The following is a 16,036-nucleotide window of genomic DNA, read 5'->3' as shown; positions in this document are numbered from 1 at the left end:
GATTGTTCCTCCATTTCTGTGTTCGTAGTACCTAAGTACAAGTATTTTGTGGAATACCCACTGCAATCGCTGTATAACGATTAAGACGCTAGTTACCGTAACACGCAGACTATATTTAGCAAATAAAAGCAAATTCGCCTGGGTCCAGAACCGAATACTCGAACTCCCCATGCTAACCGAAAGGCTATAAACTGCACCAACTGCACAGCACTTCTCCAATACGTTAACGGGGATACTTCCCGTACACGGGATTTTTGCCAGCCTATGTCGTCCATTTACTACCGGAAATATACGCAGGACGAAATTCTGTGTGAGGCATTTTTGTATTGTTAGTATTTGAGAAACCGCGTAGCGAAGTCCGATTGCGAGAATTTTTCTTCACCCAATGTAAACAGGGTGTTTGTTTTACCTTGAGATAACTAAATGTCTCAAAACGGCACATTATACGAAAAAAATTAAGGTGGAAAATTGATATTAGTAAACATATATCTTTGCTGCAACTGGCCATGTTCTAAGAACTCCGCTCTTGTGAACCTGGTCAGCATTGTATTTTCAGATGGCAACCCCACATTTTTATTGCATTTTCGGATTCTGTGCCAATAACATACGTACGCTTCACTCAAACCACTGTTCTCATTCGTGGTGGATGGCGCTGTAATCGATAAATATCAAGTGTACCTGTTATTGCAGTTAATAAAAAATTGTTCTGAGCACTATGGGACTTAACATCTATGGTCATCAGTCCCTTAGAACATAGAACTACTTAAACCTAACTAACCTAAGGACATCACACACATCCATGCCCGAGGCAGGATTCGAACCTCCGACCGTAGCGGTATCGCGGTTCCAGACTGTAGCGCCTAGAAACGCACGGCCACACAGTTAATAAAAGACACAATGGATTTTACATTTCATTTACGATGTAAGTGTAGTTTTTTTCTTGGAATCCGAATATGCAGTAAAAATCTGGGATTCCCAGTTGAAAGTACAAAGCTAACTCTGTCCACAGAGGAGGGGTGGTTAGGAGGTGGTCAGTTGTAGCACAGACATATGTCGTCCGTAGAAATATTAACTTTTCACCTCGAGCAGCTTTTTTCGTACGATGCGCCGTTTTAGAGATCTGTAGTTGTTTCAAGTTAATACAAACAGCCTATTATTACAGTTTGTGTTTACATAATATACAGTGGTGTAAAGCTACGTAGAGTGAGTTGTTAGTGAACCCTAAGTTTTACCAACAAATCTCTTCGCGGCGCTCTCTATTGCTAATGCTTGCTTCCTAATTACTGATATGAGTCTCAATAATACCTGCAAATTTAGATTACCACACCAGTTGTTTAAATGACAGCATTGAGAGACTTGTTACAGTATATTTGTACCGAAGAATATAGGGAAAGACAGCACCGTGCAGCAATAAATTAAAAGCGAAGTAAAATGTGTTGTATAGAATAGATTTCCTGCGTCTTCTTTACATTCAGTCCATAAAATGTAGTCTTCGGCTCATCCTTACACATGACGTTTGCACTGTTTACTGAGTAATAAAGTTATTCCGTCGCATTTTTTGTGTGTATGTACTAACATTATATAGAAACTCTTACTTATTACCAACTTAAAATAAGGGTGATTACTATACAGTTCACTAGTGATGGGTTTACTGTTAATGGAATGGAGGGAGTCTATATTATGCATTTGATTCATTATTGTAATATGTCCCAGAGATCGACCACCCATCAAAGAAAGTGTATGGTTACAATGTTTCGTCCTTCTATAAATGTTTGCGACCAATGTGTGTTGGAGTTGTGTAAGGATAATCGCGCTAGGGGTATCATGCATGCCGGGATGATGCAATTTTAAAGTCTCATTCTTGGAAATACTGCAGTAATAAAATCTGAGCATGTGGAAGACTGGTGGATGCTGTCTTCCTGCAGTAGCCTGCATTGTGATTTTAAGAAAGAGGCCTATCTGTTTCCACTGCTTCTGCTGGATGGAGTGGGGGAGGATTTGTTTGTTTACACATATGCACTGGTAAGAACTCTCTTAGCCTCACATTGTGTGGGAGTCATTTATTCCACAGCAGAGAGATGCACCACCACTCGCACTGGGCAAGTAGCAAGAGGACCGCAACCATAGTGAGTGTTGTCAACAACATTGGGTGGCAAGGTGGTTGAGCCGTGTTGCGGCTTGCGTTGGTGCCATGGCGTCTCGTTTTCTTCTTGTGTTTACTGGGGCCACTACGTTTGCTAGCGTTGTCTGTCCATGAGTGGCAGCAACAGCGGTTATCGATATCTAGTACGGTGGTACTACCTTTGGAGGGACGTCAGGTGTTTCTCTGGGTCGGAGTGATCGGCGAGTTCGGTTGGAATGGAGCACCAGTGAGGTCTGGTAGAACGAGGACATGCCAGGACCGCTGGCGGCACGCAGGCACTGCCGGATCGAGGGAATGTAGTTGCGAGGACCCCAACCTCGTCTGAGTGAACATTAGCCCACTAGTGAAACCTCCACTATTTTGAGATCATGCCGTTTGTTCGCGCGTTGCTGCTCGCAGGGTCGCTGAGACGAAATATAATTAGCCATCCTCCATTTCTTATTATTAATCATTGAATTCCTTGTGTTATTATTGGTGAAGTTCCACCAGCGGTATTTTTCTGCCTTGTGGCCGTTAACGCCCCCAGTTACCTGCCCTGGAGGTTAGCGTATTTTCGTGGCAGTGTACCTTTCTTCACCTTGCCGCTGCTGTCCAGTAAGGCATGCAGTTCGACAGCCTCCTTGATTGTGGCTCGGACATTTCGTTTCTTTTGGACTACTTTCATTATAGTGGTTCCTTCTGCTTCTGGATCTTCCAAACGCCGGATTCTGAAGACGCAGTGCTGTCCACCCGTTCCGCCTTGCCTGGGTTATTCCACCGTTGTATTGGTTATCAGACGTTAGGTAGATTTTGCAAGAGTGTTGGTCTGCATTTAAACTATCACTAATTTGAGTTGCCATCCAGTTAAGTGAATACAACTCTTGGCTGCCTGTTCATCATTTGCGAAGTTGAGCAACTTCCACAGGTCGATCCGTGGAGCACTCTCTAAGGCCCACTTCTCTCTTGATTTGGTCAGATTGTGATGATCGTTTAAAAATATATATATATATATATATATATATATATTTTGAATTATTACTGTTTGGGCCTTCAGATACGGGATGTTCTCATGAAACATCAATCACCAGTTTTCTCCTCCGATTGCGAAAACATTCTGTTGGCACCCACTTACATAGGGAGAAATAAATGATCATTACGAGAAAATAAGAGAAATCAGGACTTACACAGAAAAATTGAATTGCTCGTTTTTCCAGCGCGTAATTAGAGGGTGGAACTGTAGAGAGACAGCTTGAAGTTGGTTCATTGAACCCTCTGCCTGGCACTTTATTGTGAATAGCAGAATAATCCCGTAGCTGTAGATGTAGAAATTTGCGCTCTGTGGTGAGAAGACGAGGCACCTACATTGCGGACACTTTCCAAAACTCAAGGTTGCCAGTAATGACCGCCTGAGCACTACAATAACTTTGCCAACCTCTGTAGCAGTTGCAGCAACCGTTATTCGGTGATCGTCTTGAATTAACTTGCTAACAATGTGAATATTCTCGTCTGTCATGCTGGTCCTCGGGCAACGTCGGTGTACTGCATTCTCTACTGTTTCTCATCCTCGTAAAAACTGTTTATGCCTTATGTACTCTTGACTCTTTCTCACAGTGTTGTCCCCGAACTGCGCCTCAAGCCTTTTCAAAATTTCGGCCAGTTTTACGCCCTCTGTTGGCTGTTATTCTGAGTCACAAATAAAAAGACACAAGGCAACGAACGGTCTAGCTACGGAGGATAATCTCAGCAAGCAACACAACAATGAGCAGAGATCATGTTGCCCTCAGGTTACACAAAAACATGTAAAACAAAAATTGCGGTTTGTATTTGAGTCACACTCGTAGGTATACAGGGTGTTCGGAAAGTTCCGTTACAAACTGGGAGTGAGTAAATAACATTTTGAATAGGAACCCATCTCCAGAAACATGCTGTTTCCGTTCCACAACAGTTTAAATTCGGGTGTGTAACGCGTCCAAATCTAGAGAGGGAAAGAGAAAGGTGTGATATATGTTTTTTCTGGTATGCAACGGGGTAGATAGGATGACCCAGAAACCTCCCCTTAGAAAAATTTATGATTTACTGTGCTGATTTTCCAACAGCTGAGCAAAACTGAACGTACTCAGATATTTCTCTCTTTACTTATTCTGATCATCACTAAACTGACACACAATATTTTTAGCGCAACGCAATCTGACTTTCAATAATCCCTACAAAAGAATGGCCCTGACTAACAATAACCTATACCTTTCATGAATCACTCACCTCACAAAAATCTTCCTTACTCAAACTACTGCAATACAGCGAGCGCCAATACTGCCAGCTAAATAAAAGATTCTAATAGAGAACAAACAATGTATTCACCTTAATGGTGTTCAAAAGTCATTATATATATATATATATATATATATATATATATATATATATATATATATATATATATATATATATAGTGATTTTCATACAGAGCGCTACGTGACTTTACCAATATAAAAACCTAAACAGCCTACTTACAATCCTTACCACTCCTATGGACTACCGTTTGTGGGGTCGTAAACAAAATTTGATTTACGGTACTCCTGTAGAGACAGAGGAAGTCCTGCTGGCACGAGTTTTTACCGCTGCACAATAAAGTTAAGACACTAGTTGTACCAGAACAAGCTTCGTAGTACAATGTCTGTAATAACGTTGGTGGTCGTTACTTCAAGCCGCTGTTGTTATGCATCAGTACTGTTCTGTAAGTAGAGTATTCTGGGTTCTTTTCTGTTTTGGGATAACGTAAACACGTAATGTTTAAGTGTTAATACAAACAAATGTCCTTAAATGATAAATCGATGTTTAGTTATGTTCCCTTTCGAGTTCTTACCTAATAACTGTTGTGCGTCCTGCCTAATTAATTTCCTCAACCAGACGTGGATGAGTTGAAACATCTGAATTGAAGCCGTCGTATAACGGAGGCGGTGCGCTTCCCGATGTGGCTTCCTACTGAAATTATGATGTACTCATTCTCCTCTACATGTCCTAGAAGTATGTAACGGGAATTTCCGAACACCTTGTAGAACTGGATGTAGCACAATGGACACCTTCAAGGGGAAGACATGCGTAATCTCTGATCATTGACTATTTGTCAATCATTAATTGAACAGATCAACAAATGACACATTGGTTGGCCTGCACCACGGACTACCCTACAGACTAGCCTGCTAACCCTGCCTTATATCCAAAAGCATTACAGAGACCCAATTTTGAAACCGCAGTGGCAGCAGCCTAAGACAGCTTTAATGAATAACGAACCATTCTCAGAAGATCATCGGTAGATGTCACTGTAAGCTATAGGAACACATCGTGTTTTGTCATGCTTCACTGTCGCTCACCGATGTTAAAATATATGTGACCCGATTCGCTAGGTGAGGGCTTTTAGGTGAACCTTGACGATCGCACTCGAGTGCCCGACATAGTGACACAAGGTCGCGTTACGTGGTCTGGCGTTTATCACATTTCTCCGCCTCTGCTCCCAGTTCGCCTTTCGCTGCGCTGAGTCGCGAATTTCTCTGGGACAGCGAGGACATCTGTATCACACCATCCCAGCGAGTGCAATGTCAAGGGTACGGCTAACGTTGCGATACCGTTCAAGATTTTTACTTGTGGGCAATTCTCTATCTTGAATTCTTATTTTGAAGAATGCAAGGTTTCTGTGGCAGATAGGTGACTACTGTTGTTGTTGTTGTTGTGGTCTTCAGTCCTGAGACTGGTTTGATGCAGCTCTCCACGCTACTCTATCCTGTGCAAGCTTCTTCATCTCCCAGTACCTACTGCAACCTACATCCTTCTGAATCTGCTTAGTGTATTCATCTCTTGGTCTCCCTCTACGATTTTTACCCTCCATGCTGCCCTCCAATGCTAAATTTGTGATCCCTTGATGCCTCAAAACATGTCCTACCAACCGATCCCTTCCTCTAGTCAAGTTGTGCCACAAACTTCTCTTCTCCCCAATCCTATTCAATACCTCCTCATTAGTTACGTGATCTACCCACCTTATCTTCAGCATTCTTCTGTAGCACCGCATTTCGAAAGCTTCTATTCTCTTCTTGTCCAAAATAGTTATCGTCCATGTTTCACTTCCATACATGGCTACACTCCACACAAATACTTTCAGAAACGACTTCCTGGCACTTAAATCTATACTCGATGTTAACAAATTTCTCTTCATCAGAAACGCTTTCCTTGCCATTGCCAGTCTACATTTTATATCCTCTCTACTTCGACCATCATCAGTTATTTTACTCCCTAAATAGCAAAACTCCTTTACTACTTTAAGTGTCTCATTTTCTAATCTAATTCCCTCAGCATCACCCGATTTAATTTGACTACATTCCATTATCCTCGTTTTGCTTTTGTTGATGTTCATCCTATTTCCTCCTTTCAAGACACTGTCCATTCCGTTCAACTGTTCTTCCAAGTTCTTTGCTGTCTCTGACAGAATTACAATCTCATCGGCGAACCTCAAAGTTTTTACTTCTTCTCCATGAATTTTAATACCTACTCCGAATTTTTCTTTTGTTTCCTTTACTGCTTGCTCAATGTACAGATTGAATAACATCGGGGAGAGGCTACAACCCTCTCTCACTCCTTTCCCAACCACTGCTTCCCTTTCATGCCCCTCGACTCTTATAACTGCCATTTGATTTCTGTACAAATTGTAAATAGCCTTTCGCTCCTTGTATTTTATACCTGCCACCTTCAGAATTTGAAAGAGAGTATTCCAGTTAACATTGTCAAAAGCTTTCTCTAAGTCTACAAATGCTAGAAACGTAGGTTTGCCTTTTCTTAATCTTTCTTCTAAGATAAGTCGTAAGGTTAGTATTGCCTCACGTGTTCCAACATTTCTACGGAATCCAAACTGATCTTTCCCGAGGTCCGCTTCTACCAGTTTTTCCATTCGTCTGTAAAGAATTCGCGTTAGTATTTTGCAGCTGTCACTTATTAAAGTGATAGTTCGGTAATTTTCACATCTGTCAACTCCTGCTTTCTTTGGGATTGGAATTATTATATTCTTCTTGAAGTCTGAGGGTATTTCGCCTGTCTCATACATCTTGCTCACCAGATGGTAGAGTTTTGTCATGATTGGCTCTCCCAAGGCCATCAGTAGTTCTAATGGAATGTTGTCTATTCCCGGGGCCTTGTTTCGACTCAGGTCTTTCAGTGCTCTGTCAAACTCTTCACGCAGTATCTTATCTCCCATTTCGTCTTCATCTGCATCCTCTTCCATTTCCATAATATTGTCCTCAAGTACATCGCCCTTGTATAAACCCTCTATATACTCCTTCCACCTTTCTGCCTTCCCTTCTTTGCTTGGAACTGGGTTGCCATCTGAGCTCTTGATATTCATACAAGTGGTTCTCTTCTCTCCAAAGGTCTCTTTAATTTTCCTGTAGGCAGTATCTATGTTACCCCTAGTGAGACAAGCCTCTACATCCATCCCCGCTTAGCCATTTTGCACTTCCTGTCGATCTCATTTTTGAGACGTTTGTATTCCTTTTTGCCTGCTTCATTTACTGCATTTTTATATTTTCTCCTTTCATCAATTAAATTCAATATTTCTTCTGTTACCCAAGGATTTCTATTAGCCCTCGCCTTTTTACCTACTTGATCGTCTGCTGCCTTCACTACTTCATCTCTCATAGCTACCCATTCTTCTTCTACTGTATTTCTTTCCCCCATTCCTGTCAATTGTTCCCTTATGCTCTCCCTGAAACTCTCTACAACCTTTGGTTCTTTCAGTTTATCCAGGTCCCATCTCCTTAGATTCCCACCTTTTTGCAGTTTCTTCAGTTTCAATCTGCAGTTCATAACTAATAGATTGTGGTCAGAATCCACATCTGCCCCTGGAAATGTCTTACAATTTAAAACCTGGTTCCTAAATCTCTGTCTTACCATTATATAATCTATCTGATACCTTTTAGTATCTCCAGGATTCTTCCAGGTATAAAACCTTCTTTTATGATTCTTGAACCAAGTGTTAGCTATGATTAAGTTATGCTCTGTGCAAAATTCTAACCGACGGCTTCCTCTTTCATTTCTTAGCCCCAATCCATATTCACCTACTATGTTTCCTTCTCTCCCTTTTCCTACTGACGAATTCCAGTCAGCCATGACTATTAAATTTTCGTCTCCCTTCACTACCTGAATAATTTCTTTTATCTCGTCATACATTTCATCTATTTCTTCATCATCTGCAGAGCTAGTTGGCATATAAACTTGTACTACTGTAGTAGGCATGGGCTTTGTGTCTATCTTGGCCACAATAATGCGTTCACTATGCTGTTTGTAGTAGCTAACCCGCACTCCTATTTTTTTATTCATTATTAAACCTACTCCTGTATTACCCCTATTTGATTTTGTATTTATAACCCTGTAATCACCTGACCAAAAGTCTTGTTCCTCCTGCCACCGTACTTCACTAAATCCTACTATATCTAACTTTAAACTATCCATTTCCCTTTTTAAATTTTCTAACCTACCTGCCCGATTAAGGTATCTGACATTCCACGCTCCGATCCGTAGAACACCAGTTTTCTTTCTCCTGATAACGACGTCCTCTTGAGTAGTCCCCGCCCGGAGATCCGAATGGGGGACTATTTTACCTCCGGAATATTTTACCCAAGAGGACGCCATCATCATTTAATCATTCAGTACAGCTGCATGTCCTCGGGAAAAATTACGGCTGTAGTTTCCCCTTGCTTTCAGCCGTTCGCAGTACCAGCACAGCAAGGCCGTTTTGGTTAATGTTACAAGGCCAGATCAGTCAACCATCCAGACTGTTGCCCCTGCAACTACTGAAAAGGCTGCTGCCCCTCTTCAGGAACCACATGTTTGTCTGGCCTCTCAGCAGATACCCCTCCATTGTGGTTGCACCCACGGTACGGCCATCTGTATCGTTGAGGCACGCAAGCCTCCCCACCAACGGCAAGGTCCATGGTTCATGGGGGGGATGTGACTACTAAGTGTTTAAAAACATCCCACGCCGGTTCAGAGGATTGCAAAACACTTGGATTTCTCGACATGGACACGGAAATTGATGAGGTAGGGTAAGAGGTGCTAACTTCAAACAAATTTTGTAGGAGAGGGCTATGATAATATCACTTCAAATACTTCTCTTTGTGTTAGAGAACAAATTTTCAACAACAATCCCAAAGCCGAGGATATATCCTTCCTAAAGGGGGCCCTAGCCTTACAGCTTCGTGAATGAACTTCGGTGGAGTTTGGCAGGACAGAGAAGGAGCCAGTGACAAGTTGAGTCGGAATGGCAAGACTGCTGGTATGGCGTGGTTGGCGGCGCGCTGCACGCGAATAGCGTGATCCACATTTATAGGCTCGGTCACGCACAGAATCTTGACATGTCACATGTAAGACATGACAGTAAGTAAAAACCACTCCGCTCCATCTTTGGGCTAATGGTACAGCAACCTCCTGAGATGATCAAGAAAGAGTACGCAGTCTCGGTTGCAGAATGGTTATTTATTTATTTAATTTGTGTCGCTTTTCACTCTCGCAGGAGCGTCATCAGACATCTGGGGGAAAAGGCAAGTTTCCTCAGTGAAAATTTTTCAGCCAGGTAGCCATAAAGCTACATTGTCAGTCAAAGCAAATGAGAAACCACCACCCGAGATGTGAAAAGAGCGGAGCCATAGACAAATTCACCGGGTAAAAACACTAGAGGATCACCTGCAAGTGTAAAGAAAGTCCAGCAATCACCAAAAATGGCACATGATCCAATAAAATATGCCGGGCACATCCCCCTACGGAAATAAATAAGAGTAGGTTCCAAGGCGAGGAGCGGTAAACGGAACAAAGATAAGAAAGGCTGTAAATAAGGGTGGAGATAAAGGAACAAATATTGAGTGCTAAGAGATCTTTTCTCACAGAGTATGCGAGTAATAGAAGGAATAAAATCGTACAGGCTCAAGCGATACGTTATCTTAGACAATGGATCTAAGCTTACCATTATTCTGTGAACACATTCTTTGTTTTTCCGTCTGGCGGCGGCACCGAGTACGATATCGGTCACTTTGATTCATTTCTATGTAGTAGAAGCCGTAAACTGGTGCCATAAGAACGCTTTATACACCTGGCCTATGTTGTAAACACGCCCCGCATGGCGTTAAGAGCGATGACGCGTAAACACAGGTCATTTGTGATCCTTGTGCGGTTTATTTCTTATATTGCCACATACTCTGTGAGCCAAAGTCTCTTAGCACTCAATATTTGTTCCTTTATCTCCACCCTTATTTGTGTGCTTTCTCATGTTTGTTCTGATTACCGCTCTTCGCCTTGAAACATATTCTTATTTATTTGGGAAGGTGGATGTGTCCTCTATATTTTATTGGATGATGTGCCATTTTTTGGTGATTTCAGGACGCTCTGTACTCTCGTTAGTGGTCCTAAAGAGTTTTTACCCGGTGGACGTGTCCTGTAAATTATATTGGCTGACGTGCCATTTTTGGTGGTTGCGGGACTTTCTGTACACTTGCCAGTGGTCCACGAGTCTTTTTGACCAGTGATTTTGTCTTTGGTTACGCTCTTTTCACATTTCTGGTCGCGGTGTTCCGATTGATTTATTTAACTGATAATGTAGCTTTATAGCTGATTCCTGGCTCGTAAATTTGTGTTGGGGAATATTGGTTTTCCCCAGATTTCTGATGATGCTCACGTAAGAGTCTAACGCATCACAAATTAAATAAATAAATAACCATTTTGCAAATGGGTTGCCTATTCTTTCTTGACATCAAGTATATTTTTGTCAGTATTAAGTAAGAAAAGCTTCGCTATTGCGTTATCATCTAACAAAGGTAATTTATTGGTGAAGGGGTTAGTTTCCTGCTTTGTCAATTACTGCTAGCACCTCTGTTCTTTCCCTATGGTACCCGCAATTCTACTGGTACTGGGAAGTGGAACAGTGGCCACACATTGACCATCTACAGTATGTTTCCGTAAGAGTGTGCAAAAATTTAGCAAGACATAGAGGATGCTGCATTGAATAGTTTGAGGTAGGGAATATGGGGTCGGAGAAGCCAGCGTAAGGAGATACGGAAGCAGACTTGTCAGCCGCTTTGTCTAGTGTTGTGACTGACAACTCGCAATTTTTCACAAACACAATTTTTATTTATGTAAGTTTGCAAGGATGATGACTGAACAACAAAATGAAAGTAACAATAATGATGCCAGTAGAAGTTCATGTCTAATTTTCCACAAAGGTTCGTGGTAACACACACACACTAGTAAAAGTCCAATTCAGAGACTGAGACGTAATCTTCAGCGGTCGAAGTCCACGAGGTCGGCATCCGGAGTGAACTGAACTTTGGTGCTGGTTCTAGCCCCTAAATAGCTCTCTCCAGCCAATCAGGTTTCGGCATAGTGATACTTCCTGCAGGCTGTGGCTCGAGCTCCCCCAGCAGGAAGTAGTGCTCGGAATGTCTTTTTCCATTATCTTCTCAGGTGTTTTACCATGGCGCTTTTGGAACGCCTTCAACATTGACAACCCTATCCTCTGTGGTGTAATATGGGTTGCCGGCCTTCAGGGGCTACCTTGGCTCCGGCGTAACATCTAGCATTACTGTTTTCCAGCTTATTTACAAGTAACATGTGTACAAGTTTAGATGTACTGTGCTGTTTATTTACATGTACATTCTTTATTTCCTGCAAGAAAATGAGGAGCACGAGCCTGATTACTAGAGAGTCATGACACAGATTTTGTTTACTTTACATGCCCACAAGACGGCTCTGTTGTATCTTATTTACATTGTCTCATGACAGAATGTGCTGTGAATGAACGACAGACCCATTAATAACTCAGGGCTATTCAGAGACGTACCGTACAATACGATGGAGCAGTGTCGGTACAGTTTCGCAGAACTCACTGCTCTGCACCTTGTGTATGCGGAAGTAGGTTGCAAAACTCCCGTTGTTGAAAGGTTGTACAGGGAACGATTTCCTAAGAGGCATCATCCACCACTGTAGGCGAAAATGTCATTGGGCCATATCTTCTACCTGGCCGTCTGAATGTCCACCTGTACTTGAGGTTCGTGCAAAGAGTTCTACTTAGTTCCTGGAGGCATATCCTCCGCTGTTCATGAGACGATGTGGAAATAATATGCGGTGCATGGCCTCACTGAAGTATGGATGTCCGAAGCCATCTCAATGCTATATTTCCTAATCACTGGCTTGGAAGGGGAGAGCCTTTTCCGTGACCTGCTAGGTCACCTGACCCGGATCCCGTCACCTGTGAATGAGCCCCCAGTGGATACGGAGATGAAGTTAGTTGCCGGTATTGTAGCTGTCTTTGATGTTATTCGAAACACACCAGGGATATTTGTCAGGGTGCGTCAGAATCTTGTTGGCGAATGTCATGCTTGCGTCGAGGTTGATCGCTGACAATTTCAGCACATGTATGTGTATGATACAGTACAGATGGTACGTTCATTGTGTCAGTGATGATATTTTCAGTTAAATAATGTAAACAAAAAATACACAGTAATGTGATTTTAATCCTGTTATCTCCTTAAGCTGGCTTCTCCGACCCTAGGTTCCCTACCTCAACTTGCTCGGTGGAGCATCTCCTCTATCTCCTGTGAAATGTTTGCACTCTCTTGCTGAAACACCCTGTATACTAAACGTCTGACAGAGGACCATTGGCTGGCCGCTGTAGCCGAGCGGTTCTAGGCGCTTCAGTCCGGAACCACGCGCCTGCTACGGTCGCAGGTTCGAATCCTGCCTCAGGCATGGAAGTGTGTGATGTCCTTAGGTTAGTTGGGTTTAAGTAGTTCTAAGTTCTAGGGGACTGATGACCTCATATGTTAAGTCCCATAGTGCTCAGAGCCATTTGAACCGTTTTTTGAGGATCGTTGCAACACACACGAACTTCCGTTATTTACCGAACGGTGCGGTTCAGATTTATGTTACACCATCCTACGGATTTATTTCCTCTTTCAGTCTGTTGCATTAATTCCAGAATCAAAGGACAGCGATAATCGTAGTTTTAGTTTGTTTTGAGGCAACAGCCATGCCGGAGTGGATACACCTGTTCCCGTCAGATCACCGAAGTTAAGCGCCGTCGTGTGTGACCAGTACTCGCATAGGCTACCGTCCTGGTTTGCCCGTGCTGTTGCCAACCTTCTTTTCGCCTTTGCCCTAAAAGGTCAGGAAGGAAAGTGGCATGAAGTCGCTGATCAGCAGTCGTTGCGCCAATGTCCTGGATTAACTTCCAAATCTCTCCGCATTGTCTCATGAAGTGAGGGCAAGCGAAACTTTGGTGGTGCGTCCGTCGGGTTGGGGTATTGAGCCGGACGAGCCCTTTGGTGTTCTTCGAGAGGAGAGGGCTGTGTGCCGGCACCTGGTTTCAACCTCTCCTTTCTTTCGTCATCTCCAACACGAACACTACACTACACTAAAAGCACACCGTTACAATCATCTACACTTAACATGCACTTTCTCCACAGCCCTCACACTTCGCGAAGGAAAGGTGGCTGTGGACGCTAAGGATACAGAAAACCTTTGCGATTAGGCGGCCGAACCTGCCCTTCGGAGTTTCCCACCCATTCATGCCATACGATTTTACTTGTTTTGAGCACCATAACTCTGGGAATGTTCCAGTTTCAGCTCTTCTGATCTGGAAGCAGCAAGAAGGAAATACTGCAGTGACTATCAGCTGTTGAAAAATATTATTTTGCCGAGCAATATTTCGTGACTGAGGTTCATTACGTTTATTTTCCAACTAGATGTTAATATTGTCCCTCCTGAATGTGCTTGTTTCTGCCTAGATGATATAGGTCGATCACATTGTAACAGATTGTTGACAAGAGATAAAAATAATGAAAGTAAAATGGGGATAGGCGCCTTTCGCTTTCATCAAGCAATGCGCATCACAGAAAACACCAAAAATCTAAATAAGATATACTCTCTGCGAATTTTAACGATCCTCCCCTAAGGTCTGCTGTTTAGTGTAGTGGTTACGTAATCGGGAGGAAGTTGAAATCTTCATTTGAATATATCCTGGTTCTTCTTCAAATGACTTCAGGCAAACGCCTGATCTATCCAGGTCCGGTGTCTGTTCTTCCATCTACCTGAACAGTTCCTCCATATGACTCCCGACGAAAAGAAAAGTTATTTGTAATTTCTTCTTTCTGTGTCTACTGACTTTTGTGTCTTCCAAGCAGTACTTCAAATCGATTTTCTATCAGTGCAGGTATCAAGACTTACTAGGACAGGTCGTACTGAAATTTCTAGTCAAAAAAGGCGCGTGTGTTGCGTCTGCCTTAAAGGAAAATACTGAACCATTCTCAGTTCGACGCCTGGTTTGAATGAAACAAAATTTCACTAGGCTATGCCGTACAGCTTGCTAAACTTGTTTATTTCTTTGAGTTACCAAGAGGAGACAGTAGGGGATGAGGTTAATTTGAGGAATTTGAAAGGTCAGAGGCGAAATTTAGGTAAAAAAAAGCTGTAGCACTAATATTCGAATTGCTGCGGTCATCCTGGAGGTAAGGACAAGAGACTCAAACAACAGAAAACATTTCCGAAGCACTACATTTTCATATCTTTCTGATACGCCTGTGTAGAACATAGCATTTGCTTTTTACCTATAGCGACCAACGGTGTCCATAAATATTTTTAGACAGAACGTAAACTTTTAGTTTTTATTATGACATCGAAAAACAGGCTTGTTTATCACTGCCCTTTAGTCTCGGCACCGTCTGCGAAACTCTTTCCACGAAGGTTTCCCTTTAGTTTTGGCACGAACTAAGAAACCTCTTGATACGCGAGGTAAAAATGCGTCGAAGGACTGCAGCAGAACATATTAGAAACGTGTTCTTGTCGTACGGTCATTTTTACATGAAACGTGTTGTTATAAGGTCATTTTTGTGTAATAAAGGAAATCAAAGCCAAGGTATTTAGCGCCTTTTATTTTAAGCAGCTTTCCTTTCTTATCGTAACTGTTGGACGAATAGTGGAGGTGGGATACTTTTACTTCGCTGTAAGTGCTTCTATTACGCTTGAATATTCTCAGACATGGCATCCGTAAGAAAGAAAACAAACTTTGCGTTCAGTGGGATTGAAATCTGCAGTACCATTCTGAACTTTTAATTTTGATCACAGACATGGTGAACTTGATATCTAGTGAATTGCAGACTGTAAGGCAATGGAAAGGCTACTAACTGTTTTCTAAATTGTATTATATTTCCGTTATTACTTTTTTCATGTGCTTAAACTTCAGAAACAAGAAGTTCGTCGTAACATAAATATACTAGACTTATCGTATACGAAGTTCGAAGAAAGTGAACTAATACGAGGAGCTGTTGTAAGAAAGCTTATATTTTACGCAATGAGTATATTCGCTTATATCGGACATGCTTGATCTGTTTGGATCCGTCCCCTCGTTCGATATTGAATTTATCGTATTGTATGTTAACCGGGGGCCTAGAAACGACGGAGCGGCTGCGTCCCCGCCGCAGCCGCAGTGGTCCACAACGCCACGACGACTACCGCAGTCCACTTCACCCCTCCGCCGCCCCACACCGAACCCAGGGTTATTGTGCGGTTCGGCTCCCGGTGGACCCACCCCCCTTCCCGCCCCCAGGGAACGTCTCACAGCAGACGAGTGTAACCCCCTACGTTTGCGTATTAGAGTAATGGTGGTGTACGTGTACGTGGAGAACTTGTTTGCGCAACAGTCGCCGACATAGTGTAGCTGAGGCAGAATAAGGGGAACCTGCCCACATTCGCCGTGGCAGACGGAAAACCGCGTAAAAAACATCCACAGACTGGTCGTCTCACCGGACCTCGACACAAGTCCGCCGGGCACCAGGCGCTCCTTCCCAATCTGGAAACCCGCGCGTTAGACCGCACGGCTAACCGGGCGGGACT

This window comes from Schistocerca americana, chromosome 2 (assembly GCF_021461395.2).
Source record: "Schistocerca americana isolate TAMUIC-IGC-003095 chromosome 2, iqSchAmer2.1, whole genome shotgun sequence".
Taxonomy (NCBI): Eukaryota; Metazoa; Arthropoda; class Insecta; order Orthoptera; family Acrididae; genus Schistocerca; species Schistocerca americana.
This window is presented reverse-complemented; position numbering follows the sequence as displayed.